The following is a 12,057-nucleotide window of genomic DNA, read 5'->3' as shown; positions in this document are numbered from 1 at the left end:
TTCTCTTGGCTGAGCTCAGCTCTCCCCACAACTCAGCCTCTGGCCTTAGGCAAGGGTTAACTGAAACAACATCCAGCATTGTGTGCTAGTCAGCCAGCTCCTAGGGGTTTCATGCTCCCTAGAGGCTATTTGTGTCATGTGGGCATGAAAGAGCCAGGCAAAAGTAGAAACTTGGTCCTGGGCTGATGTTCTGCCAGGCGCCAGCTGGATCTTAATACAAGTGGGTCATCCAGCACAATAGCAGTGAACAATGGAATCCCAAACCGTTGAGCCAGTTGCCATCTGTTTTGAATTTTCCTATATTTTCCAAGCCAGTGACTTTTGAGAAATTACTGGCATTTTTCTGCTCACAGAAGCACCTAGAACAGGACTGCAGTGTCTCAGTGAGGGAAACAATGAGGCACAATGACTACAGCAATTAATGAAGAGCTCCACAGAGGTATGAGGCTAGGAGAGCTGTCTTACTGTTAAAGGGCTCCTTGCATCTTTGCCATTTTGAGTTTTACTCTCCTCTTCATAGCTGAATACTTAATGCAGGGGTGGAGGCCGGGAGGGAATCTGACTCAGAGGCACAATTCCTGCACTCTGGATGGCATTCAAAGCCAATACCTCACAGACTTAGGCACTGACAAGAAAACAGCCTTGTGTTTCTATGCTTCCCCGGAAGGAAAGGCACTGTTGACACAGTATGAGGATACCACAAGCAAGCAATCTATTTCAGAAGCATTTTAAACATCATAAAAGTGTCCAAGGGTCATCAAGAGGGCTCAGTAGAGCCCCATGTTGGTGGCACATACCTTTAGTTCTACTACTGGGGAGGCAGAGGCAGGCAGATCTCTGTGAGTTTGAGGTCAGCCTGGTTGACAGAGTGGGCTCAAGGACAAGCCAAGGCTACACAGAGAAATTGAAAAAGCAAAACCAAACAAACAAAAAAAAAGATGCTTCAGAATGCAAGATGTCTGCCTCCAAGCCTGAAGAACCAGTTCAATCCCCAGACACACATGGTTGAAGAAGATAACAGACTCACATCTGTGTATATACACACACATAATAAAAAGTACCCAAGAAATAGTATTAAATAAATAAAGTGTGGTAAAGCAAGATAAGTCTAAATGCTTTTTGTAAACAAGTACACAGAAAAGGCTATCTCTAAAATACTCTAAAAATTAGCCATTTTACAGCTGTAACACTGAATAGTGTTAAACACTGAATAGTATTTAAACTGAATAGTGGTTACCTTCAATAACGACACCCAATTTTGACTTGTCGTTGGGCTTCTCTAATCTGTAGTTGTCAAGCAATAACCACACTGTATGACCTAGAAAAATACTTTCCCTTTCCTGCTGCAGCAAACTGCTGTTGGCTCCAGAGAATCATAACAAAGAAAGCTGACTGCCTAAAGGGTGCAGCCTGCTGGCTGGCCCATTGTGTTACTCAGCCATCTGTATTTCCCTCCATTCATCCATCACTGTATCAAACCTGTTCTACCCTGACTTTTCACCTGACCAATGTTTTTTTTAAGATTTATTTATTTTTTATACAGCATTCAGATAGTTGTGAGTAACGATGTGGTTTCTGGGGATTGAGCTCAGGACCTTTGGAAGAACAACCAGTGTTCTTAACCTCTGAGCCATCTCTCCACCCTGCCCTGACCAACCTTACTGCCAATGTCTTGAACTACTCTGCTGTTATCTTAGCTCCAGGGTACTGCCCTCAGTTGGCCACTGGGGGCCAAGGCTCTTTGGTCAGTAATCTCTCCATAATAGTGGCAGTCAGCAGTCATGAGTACCCAGGGCAAAAAGCTTAATCACTCTCTGCCTCCCACTGGAATGCAGGGGAAAGGTGTCTTTTGTCTCAGGACCTAAGAACTAGCTTTCTTAATGTTCAGCTGCCTCACACTGCCCATTATTTAATTTCCCTAAGATTCTGTTTCACTGTATAACTTAGCTACTAACAGCTATTTTGTGAGGTCCTTACAAGTGGTGGAGGTCTTGGGTCAGCATTAACAGTTGTGTTGGGAGTGTTTGGTCCTTCCAGGCTTCCTGACATCAATTCCTGACTACAGTGATGTGAATGGCATGGCTCACACATTAAGGCAGATTGACCCAGAGCTTGGGAAGTACATAAGCATTGAAGACACCTTCTTTGGAAATTCCCCTGACAGTAGCAACCTCCACCGTATTCTGAATGACAGCCATCTTGTCCTTGCACATGCACCAGGTAAAGTGTGTGCAGTGAACTTGCTGCACATGGCTGCAGCCCCCTTATAGCTCTACTGGTATTTAGGCTTGTTTGAGTCATTTTGGAGGCAAGACCTGAAAGAGCTGTTTATTTTATTTTATGTGTACCGGTGTTTAATCTGCATGTATGTCTGTGCACCGTGTGTGTGTGTGTTGCCCCTGAAATCCAGAAGAGGGTGTCAGATCTTTTAGAAGTACAGTTAAAGATACTCATGAGCCACCATGTGGATGCCTGGAATTGAACTTGCATCCTCCGAAAGAACATTGAGCCATCTCTCCATCCTGGTCTTCCTCCACTCAGATAGCTTTGTGTGTGTGTGTGTGTGTGTGTGTGTGTGAGAGAGAGAGAGAGAGAGAGAGAGAGAGAGAGAGCACCTCTTCAGAGACATTCCGAGAGGTGTATAAGTTCAGTGATTATAAAGTCTATTAAGATTGCAGTCAGAGATGTACATGTTCAGTGATTATAAAGTCTATCATTGTGACAGGCTAGCTTAACTGTTCCATCTAGACACTCAGAAAATAGACCTCTGGAGGGCTTCAGTTGGCTCACACACAATGACATACTGTGAATACACTAGTGTGGAGCCTGTGGCCAAGGTTAGATTTGATTAATAGCTCCATCAGCTCAGCATGGAGCAGAGGAGAGGTGGTCTCCAAAGAAGGCAGAATAGGCAGTCTACAGCTGTTTGTGTGCCCTGTGGGTATATCTCTTAGAGCACCCTGAGCTTGCAGTAGCTGGTTGAACTGTAGCCACCATATTGCATTGTTAATGACTTCTATTGCTAGAAATTATTTTATTTTTTTAATTAATTGCTAATTCAGTGAGTTTCTTTGCTAGAAGAGATTCACGTTCTATTAAATCAAAGTTGAGATTTTGTGGCTCTCTAAATGATTGACCTTGAAGGTGTGAACCTACAACTTTAACAGCTGCAGTCTCTCCAGCCCACTGGCCTTTCTTGATTAAGCACCTAGTTAGTAACTCACACCCTTAGCTTTGGGTTGAGCAGTTCCTTTCCTCTCATCCCTCCAGTTCCATCTGAACATCACTTCAGGGTCATCTGGGTGGCTTTGGAGATGCAGGTATTTCCCCTACAGGTCATGAAATCCTTGAAGGTATTTGGTTTGAGTTGGTTAAACAGTACTACAAGTGTGGGGTTTGAAAAAGAATGGTTCCCATAGGCCCTTATATCTGAATGCTTAATCATCAGGAAGTAGCACTATTTGAGAAGAATTAGGCTGTGTGATTTTCTTGGAGGAAGTGCATCACTAGGGGGTGAGTTTTGAGGTTTCATAAGCCTATATTAGGGCCAGTGTTGCTCTGTCTACCTTCAGATCAACTACTTTTCCAATGCCAACAATGATGTCATACTCCCCCCAAGCTCCCACTACTCTGCCATCATGCTCCCACTAACCTCCTACTGTGCTCCCACCATCCTCCCATCATGCTCCTACCATCCTCCCATCATGCCCCTGCCACAACAGAAATAAACTGATCCTCTGAAACTGTAAGCAAGTTCCCAACTAAATTTTTTTCTTTTATCAGTTTGCCTTGGTGTCTTCACAGCAATACAACAGTGACTAAGAGCATGTTTTTATGTTTCCCATGATTCCTAGGGTAGACCTAACTGTTACAAAATGAACTTAGGTACCTGGAGTGGTGGTGTATGCCTTTAACCCCAGCACCCAAGGAGGTAGAGGCAGTCGGGTTGATATAAGTTCGAGGCTACCCTGTCCTACAAAATGAGTCCAGGACAGACAAGGCTATGCAGAGAAACCCCCTGGTTTGAAAAAACAAAACAAAACAAAACAAAAAAAACAAAAAACAAAAACAAAAAAAAAAAACAAGACAACTTATTTTCTGATCTCTCAGACATGAAGAAATTTCTCCAATGACACTAAGCTCTGTATTTACTTGGCACATGTCTTTTCTTTCAGGAACCTTATTTAAAACTCAGTGCACCTCATGTGGCACTGTTGCTGAGAATTACAAGAATCCAATTTGTCCAGCTTTCGCAGGAAAAGGGTAATTATATCTGCTACAGAAAAAATGTCATTTCTCCTTGAATTGAGCATGAACTTGAGGAAATTAAATTACATGTTCATTGAAGATTCTTATGGATATTTCTAAATCATAAGAGTGGACACTGTACAGATATCTGATGAAAGAAATATTTGACTCATAATTTACCATGCTAACTAAAAACTATAAGGTGCTAGAGTGTTTGCTATATGATCCCAAAGTTTTATTTATACAACTTCACACTCCATTTTCACTTATCTGTATATTAGCTAAAAGACCACAAGAGGACACGGGAAAGGATTAACTGTGACAGCGAGGAATGGGGGAATAATGGGTAATTTTTTATTCTCCTTCATTTCACTGGAAAATTTTCAACATTGTTATGAGGAATATGTATTATTGTTAAAATTATGAAAAATTTAAGTCTCAACTCAAACTACTGAGAAAAAAAGTAACTTCTGGATCATTTCAGAGCAGTATAAACTCACAGAAGCAAAATACTAACATGATTTCACTGGAAACGCATCAGATTCACTCCACTCAGACTTCCCTACACAAATTCCCTCTTGAAGAAAAACTAATATTCAGTATTTAGTGTTAATCCTTCAAGTTAGTATGCATGAGAAAGCTTTATACTGTATACCACAAGGCAAATACCCAAACTATGTCATGTTCTTCCTCTGCTATGTGACTTTACTCCTGGCGTTCATTCTCTTTAACACTTTTTTTTCTTCAGGGCCTCATAACCAGAAACTCAAGATGCCAGAATCCCAGTCGACAAACTTCCCAGGTAGGTAAAAATCTCATGCACATCTTATTTTCAAGACTGAAATGAAGAAGGACTGAAGAGATGATCTGTAGTTTACAGCCACTGGCTGCTCTTCTAAGAGTTCTGTTTCCAGTAACCAAACCACAGGTACAACTTTCTGTAATTCCATTTTAGAGGATCTGATACCCTTATACAGACATACATGTGAGCAGAACATCTCCTTGCATAAAGTTAAGTTATATGTGTATAACTAAATGTTATACATAACTAAAGTATGCATATGTTATGTATACATAAAATGTATAACATAAATTTAAAAATGTATAAAATAGTAAAAAAATGAATAACAAATAGAAATAAAAATCTAAGCTTTCTCTTTTATTCTTTTTCTTCTTCTTTTTTTTTTTTTAAGTGAGATGCCTTTTTAAGTCCTCAGATGCAGCCATCATTTAGCGGAAAAAGGAGAAAAGATGAAACATCTTCCAGGTCCTTTTTAGAGAGCCAGTTTCATTATGTTGCCCAGGCTATCCTCAAAATCCTGGGCTCAGGTCCCCGATAGCTACAAATATACTGCATAACTGATCCCCCTCCGTCTCTCGTTCTGAAAAATCCCTTGTATTCTGGGAAGTTTCTAAAGCAGTTATATGACCATTGGCGATCTATGCACAGGAAACACTCTATAATTATTATTATAGAATATTTATAGTCTAGTTAGTAGCTTTCCTCCTCTGTAGAAGAATCATTACTTTGGAACATGACTGTTCTGGCAAGAGATTACATCCAAAGATGTTCTAGGTCTGTTTGATCAGGCTGGAATACAAACACAGCTTTAATCCAGGAGATGAGGTCAAGCAGATCTGAGTTCAAGGCCAACCTGATATAGACCATGTATCAGGCAAAGAATAGCTTAGGTCCACTGGTGGTGAAATATGCTTTTAATCCAAACAATGAAGGCAGAGATAGTTTGTAGAAGGAAGTAACCATGTTTGAAAGTGATGTCTAGTTGAGTGGCAAAAAAGTGAAAAATCAAAGATTTGACAGAATAGGATATGCCCAACTCGAATGAGAAGAGAGAAAGGGAAGCTACTGAAGGGAGCAACAAAGAGAATGAGGAGAGAGGTAATAGTTTTACTGGGACAGTAATAGAGAGATAGGTTACATAGAGAAAGAACAAGCTAGACTCAGGTGAAGACCAAATGAGCCAGGAGAGTAGAACAAATTGCTGGAGTTACTTTGAGGCCAAGCAGAGCAATTCAGAGGATGAGAGAAAACCCAGATTGAATATGTCAGCCGGGAGAGGAGTTTGAGCCAGAACAGCTGGATTGAACCAGCCTGACCAGAGTTCAGTAAAATCTAGAAAGGGTAAGCTTATTAAGTAGTAAGTCTCAGAAGCTGAAAACATTCTAGGCCTAGGTTAGATTGCATGGAGGCTAAAAGCTTCCAGGACCAGGCCTAGGTTAGCAGATGGAGGCAGTATGCCTCCAAGACAGCAATTAAAACAAGCAAATTAAAGTTCCTTTTATACTCCTCATCCTCACTATGACTACCAGTCCAAGACTGAGGAGATGTCATAGTCCCTTCAAAGGTAAAATTACAGAACTGAAAAAGTTGCATCTGGAGAGATATCTCAGTGCTCAAGAGCAATAGTTGCCCTTTCAAAGGACCCAGGTTCAATTCCCAGCTTCCACTTGACAGCTCACAACCACCTTTAAGCCTAGTTCCAGGGGATCTGATGTTCTTTACTGGCATGGAGGGTACTGCATGCTTAAATGTAGTCAAAACTCCCATACACATAAAATAAATAAATCTAAGCTAGTGAAAATATATGCTATAAAGGACATTAGATTTTTAAATTGTCAGTTTTACAAAACCAGATCTTGAAACAGTGCTTCCAAAGGATATTTGGTAGGGGCCTGGAAGACTGTCTGTGGGTAAAGTGCTTCCTGGCAAGCAAGAGAACCAAAGTGTGGATTCTCAACACCCCCAGAAGAACTAGACATCATCACAAGTACCTATAATCCCCGTGATGACAGACCACATCCTTGGCTCTTATTGGACATCCAGTCTAGCCAAAACAGCAACCTCCAGGTTCAATGAGAGACCCTATCTCAACAAATAATCTGGAGAGCAATAAATATAGGGCAGATATTCAAGTTGACCTCTGAGCTCCACATACATACGTGCACAGGCAAGCACATCAGAATACGGGTGCACAGGTACACATGGAACACATGCATAAAACTAGACAGCCAGGCTCTCAACTAAAAACGAAACAGAACAAAGAACAAACAAAAAGGGTTTCACTTTTAAAGCTATGTCTACGTGTATATGCCTGCATGGTGGGTAAGTACACCTGTAATGCAATGCCCCTGAAGGTCAGAGGCATTTGGATTTCCTAATCTTGAGTCTCAGATGGTTGTGAGCCACCAGACTAGCTCAGGTCTTCTGCAAGAGCAGTATGTGCTCTTCACCACTGAGCCATCATTCTAACCCTGAACCGCTTTCGGGAAATTGCTTATACTCATTGATACTTAATTGGTTTATTTTAACCACAGAACTCACTTGAACCTTGTGGCACAGGCTTGTAATTCCAGCTATTCAGAAGGTTGAGGCAGAAGGATCACAAATTCATAGCTAGCCAGCCCACAAGTGTGTTCAAGGTCAGCTGGGCAATTTAGCAAAACTCTGTCTCAAAATCAAAGTTGAAAAGGAATCCAGGGAAGCAGCTTGTTTGTAGAACTCCTGCTCTGCCTCATGCACAGCCCTGGGCAGGGGCAGAGCAAAGTGGAGGAGATTGGATGCAGGCACTGAAAACTTGGCTGTGGGCCTGTCTCCAGAGAGAAGTGATCTGAAAAAGTAAAAGGAAGTCAGTGGTGGAAGTCATGGGTTCAGGCATTGGGGCCAGCTTGTAGCTGCTGTTGCTTCCCGGGCAATGGGAGTGTGTCTGTGCCAATGAGTGCATCAACCAGGGAGAGAAATAGGCTTTACAATGAGTTCACACTTAGCTCAAAGACTGTCTCAGTGGATGAAGACAAGATAAGAACTTAAGAGGGCAAAGTCATCTGAGTGCTTATGCCCCAGTATGGGATCCTGGGCAGTCCTGGCTCAATCATTTAGAGATACTTTAAGGATGACTCTCTTCCAGGTGCGAGGAGGCAGGATGTGGGGCCTTCCTGAAACCTCATATGGTGTGGTTCAGAGATAACCTGGATCCTGCCATCCTGGAGGAGGTGGATAGGGAGCTCTGCCTCTGCGACCTGTGTCTAGTGGTAGGTCATGCTTGTCCCTCTTTTTCAGGCTCTGGAGAGTAGGGTGGAGTGACTGGTTGCCATCTTCTTCCCTGCTTCCACGTCTTTCCAGCCTTTCTTTCTCCTTCTGTCCCTCATCTCCTCCCTTCTTTCCTCTCTGAAAGGCATGTGTGGAAGTCTTATAGTGTTCTGCCACTAAACCGAGAAGCAATAAATAAGAACTCATCTTTTATAAAGATCTTGTTATTTTTAATGATGTTAGGTGTGTGTATCTGCGTGTGAGTGTATGCTCATGAGTTTAATATCTTCAGAAGACATGGGATTTGGGTCTCCTGGAGTTACAAGCTGTTGTGAGCCACCTGGCATGGATGCTGGGGACTAAACCTGGTTCATCCAGAAGAGCGGCACCAGTTCTTAACCACTGAGCTGTCTCTCCAGCCTCAAGACGATCTTAAAATATGAAACTTTGGGGCCTGGAGAGAAGGATCTGCAGATAAGAGCACCTTCTTCTCCCCCAGATGTCCCAGCAACCACATTGTGACTCATAGTGGGTATCTGATTCCCTCTTCTGGCATGGAGGTGTTCATGCAAAGAGAACACTCACACGTAAAATAAATTAAAATCTTTATAAAAGTGATATGAAACTTGGCATAGGCATGTTCTGAGCATCTTTAAAAACTTCTCTTTTCTGATAAAATAACAAAAGGAGCATGCACACTATTTTGTGTTTTATTTTATTTATTTATTTTTTCCTGGTCACAATGTTTTTTTTTCCATTTTTTATAACTTTTATTAATTACACTTTATTCATTTTGTATCCCCCCATAAGCCCCTCCCTCCTCCCCTCCCGGTCCCACCCTCCCCCCTTTCTGCATGCATGCCCCTCTCCGAGTCCACTGATAGGGGAGGTCCTCCTCAACTTCTTTCTGATCTTAGTCTATCAGTTCTCATCAGAAGTGGCTGCATTGTCAGGGTTCTAGGTTATGTCCACGGATAGTCCTTGGTTGGAGTATGAGTCTCTGGGAAGTTCCCTGTGTTCAAATTTTCTTGTTCTGTTGCTCTCCTTGTGGAGTTCCTGTCCTCTCCAGCTCTTACTATTTCCCACTTCTTACATGCACTCTTTTTAGAGTAGTATAAATACATAGACATAACATCACTGGGGGGAGTGTCAGTTTTTATTTGTTTACATATCATAGGTGTATGCATGATGTTTGTGTGTGAATGTGACACACACATTGGAAGTCAGAGAACAGCTTTGTGGAGTCAGGTCTTTCCTTTTACATAGTTTCTAAGGACAGAACTCATGTTCCAGCCTTTTAAGGCAAGCTCCTTTACCTGCTGAGACATCTCACCAGCCCTGGCCTAGATTTTAAATATAGTGCATGCTCATTACTAAATGCTGTTTAGAAAATGTGAACAAAGCAAAGCATTAGAAGTAAATTAAAAATCACTGCATTATACCATCTGGAAATAGTCACCAGTAACATTTGATTTTTTTCTTTCAGACCAGGAGCAAACAAACTCTATCCTATGGATACATGTACTCTGTACCCTGTTTTCTGACTAGCTCTATTAGAACCTCTGTTGTTCCTGTTCCACACACTGTCTGTGGCTGCCTTTGTACCACAATATCAGAGTTAAGTCTTGGTGGCAGAGACTGGATGGTCTCCAGAACCTAACAGTTTTACTGTCTTGCTATTTTCTCAAAAAACTTTACCCCTTCTGGCCTAAATACTTCTTTATGTATAAATACATACCAAATGCACATGATACACATTATTTCGAGGCTGTATTATTCATATAATCATTCAATATTTCTATCAACCTATCCTAAACTACCACGACTTTTACTTTACTGCATGATTTTTTTTTTCTGGCATACAGATGCTATAGTGGGAATGTCCTACTGCAAAACGTTTGAGTCGTTTAAGGTTCTTTTTTGTATAGCATCTAATATAGCCCAGGAGGATATCACATTATTGTATAGCCAAATCCAGACTTAAATTCTTCATCCTACTGCCTCTACCTCCTACATGCTAGGATTAGAGGCATGTACCCCATGACCAACTTAGGTTGTTTCATATCTCGGTATTGTAAGCAATGTTGTAGGAATACACATGCATGAAAATCTTAACATGATCCTCAAGCAGTTTCCTTAGGACACATTCCCTAAAATGGAATTAACTGAAGAGAGCACACCAACTTCACAGTTTCTTTAATAAGTTATTATAAGCGGGGGCACTGCATGGTGGGTCTGTTTCCATTTTGGTTTTACTGCAAACATCCCAGGTGGAGGGCAGCCTCTGTGGTCATGGTGGTCATTGGCGAGGAAAACTGCTTTACAAAATGTGTTCTGGCCTTTCCATTTCTGTGAAGAGTGTATAAGAATGCCAAAAAGTTGACAGTGATTATTTCCCATCTTTTAAAAAGAACATGGAACATTTGCACAACTTTAAAGGCTAGAAGAAATGGGACACTTGAGTCATGTCCTTCGGGTCATATTGGGCTTCTCTGTCCACTTGTGTAAATGTCGTTTTGTGTCACGTGTTCTCCCCAATTCTGATGATTAGCCAAACACCAGGCAAGTAACTTCTTTCACTTGCCTCCATACTGCATTTTTCTTCATGACTTAGCTTTCCTCACACATCTATCCACAGCCCTGACTGAGCTAGTGTCCCTATTGTTTCATTTCCACTTTCTTCAATCATTGTCCACTTGTTTTGCAGGTGGGAACATCCTCTGTGGTCTACCAAGAAGCCATGTTTGCCTCTTAGGTGGCTTCCAGATGAGTTCTTGTGGCAGAGTTTAACAGAGTAACCACCACAGCCACCAACATATTCAGGTACAGGGAAGGTCAAGGATGATTTGTGGTGGAGGGTTGGCTTTGAGATGCCATCCCAGGAGATTATACAGTTGTGAATTCCTCAGATGACAATAGAAAGGAAAATGAGGGCAAAGAAGGGAATTTGTGTGTGTGGGGGGGGGGCTGTTTGATTGATTTGTAGTTGACATCTATGAAAGAGCAAAATACCATTAACTGCAGATAGGGAGTTTTCAAGGAACATTTGGTTTTCCACATTGACATGCTGTGTTTCTCTCTATACTTTATTCTTGCATTTGTAGTTTTCTTTTTTTAATTTTTTTAATTAATTACACTTTATTCACTTTGTATCCCCCAAGTATCTCCCTCCCTCTTCCCTTCCCAATCCCTCCCTTCCTCTCCGTTCTCCACACATGCCCCTCCCCAAGTCCACTGATAAGGTAGGTCTTCTTTTCCTTCCTTCTCATCCTAGTCTATTAAGTCTCATCAAGAGTGGCTGCATTGTCTTCGTCTGTGGCCTAGTAAGGCTGCTCCCCCCTCAGGAGGAGGTGATCAAAGAGCAAGCCAATCAGTTCATGTCAGAGACAATCCCTGTTCCCATTACTTTGGAACCCACTTGGAGACTTAACTGCCATGGGCTACATCTGTGCAGGGGTTCTGGGTTATCTCCATGCATGCTACTTGGTTGGAGTATCAGTCTCAGGGAAGACCCCTGTGCCCAGATTTTTTGGTTCTGTTGCTCTCCTTGTGGAGCTTCTATTCTCTCCAGATCTTACTATTTCCAACTTTTTTCATAAGGTTCCCTGAATTCTGCCCAAAGGATGACAATAGGTCTCAGCATCTACTTTGATAGTCTGCAGGGCAGAGCTTTTCAGAGGCCCTCTGTGGCAGACTGCTAACTTGTTCCCTGTTTTCTTCTTCTTCTTCTTCTTCTTCTTCTTCTTCTTCTTCTTCTTCTT

At 41.8% G+C, this 12,057-nt stretch overlaps 1 pseudogene; it reads left to right on the top strand.

Moving 5' to 3' along the window:
* The first annotated feature begins 405 nt into the window (after positions 1-405).
* LOC129674797 (NAD-dependent protein deacylase sirtuin-5, mitochondrial-like) lies at positions 406-11,119 on the top strand (annotated as a pseudogene).
* The last annotated feature ends 938 nt before the right edge of the window (positions 11,120-12,057 follow it).

Source organism: Psammomys obesus, unplaced genomic scaffold, assembly GCF_907164565.1.
Source record: "Psammomys obesus unplaced genomic scaffold, mPsaObe1.curated_primary_1811, whole genome shotgun sequence".
Lineage (NCBI taxonomy): Eukaryota > Metazoa > Chordata > Mammalia > Rodentia > Muridae > Psammomys > Psammomys obesus.
Note: the sequence above shows the minus strand (reverse complement) of the source record. Positions and strands in the feature narration are given on the sequence as shown.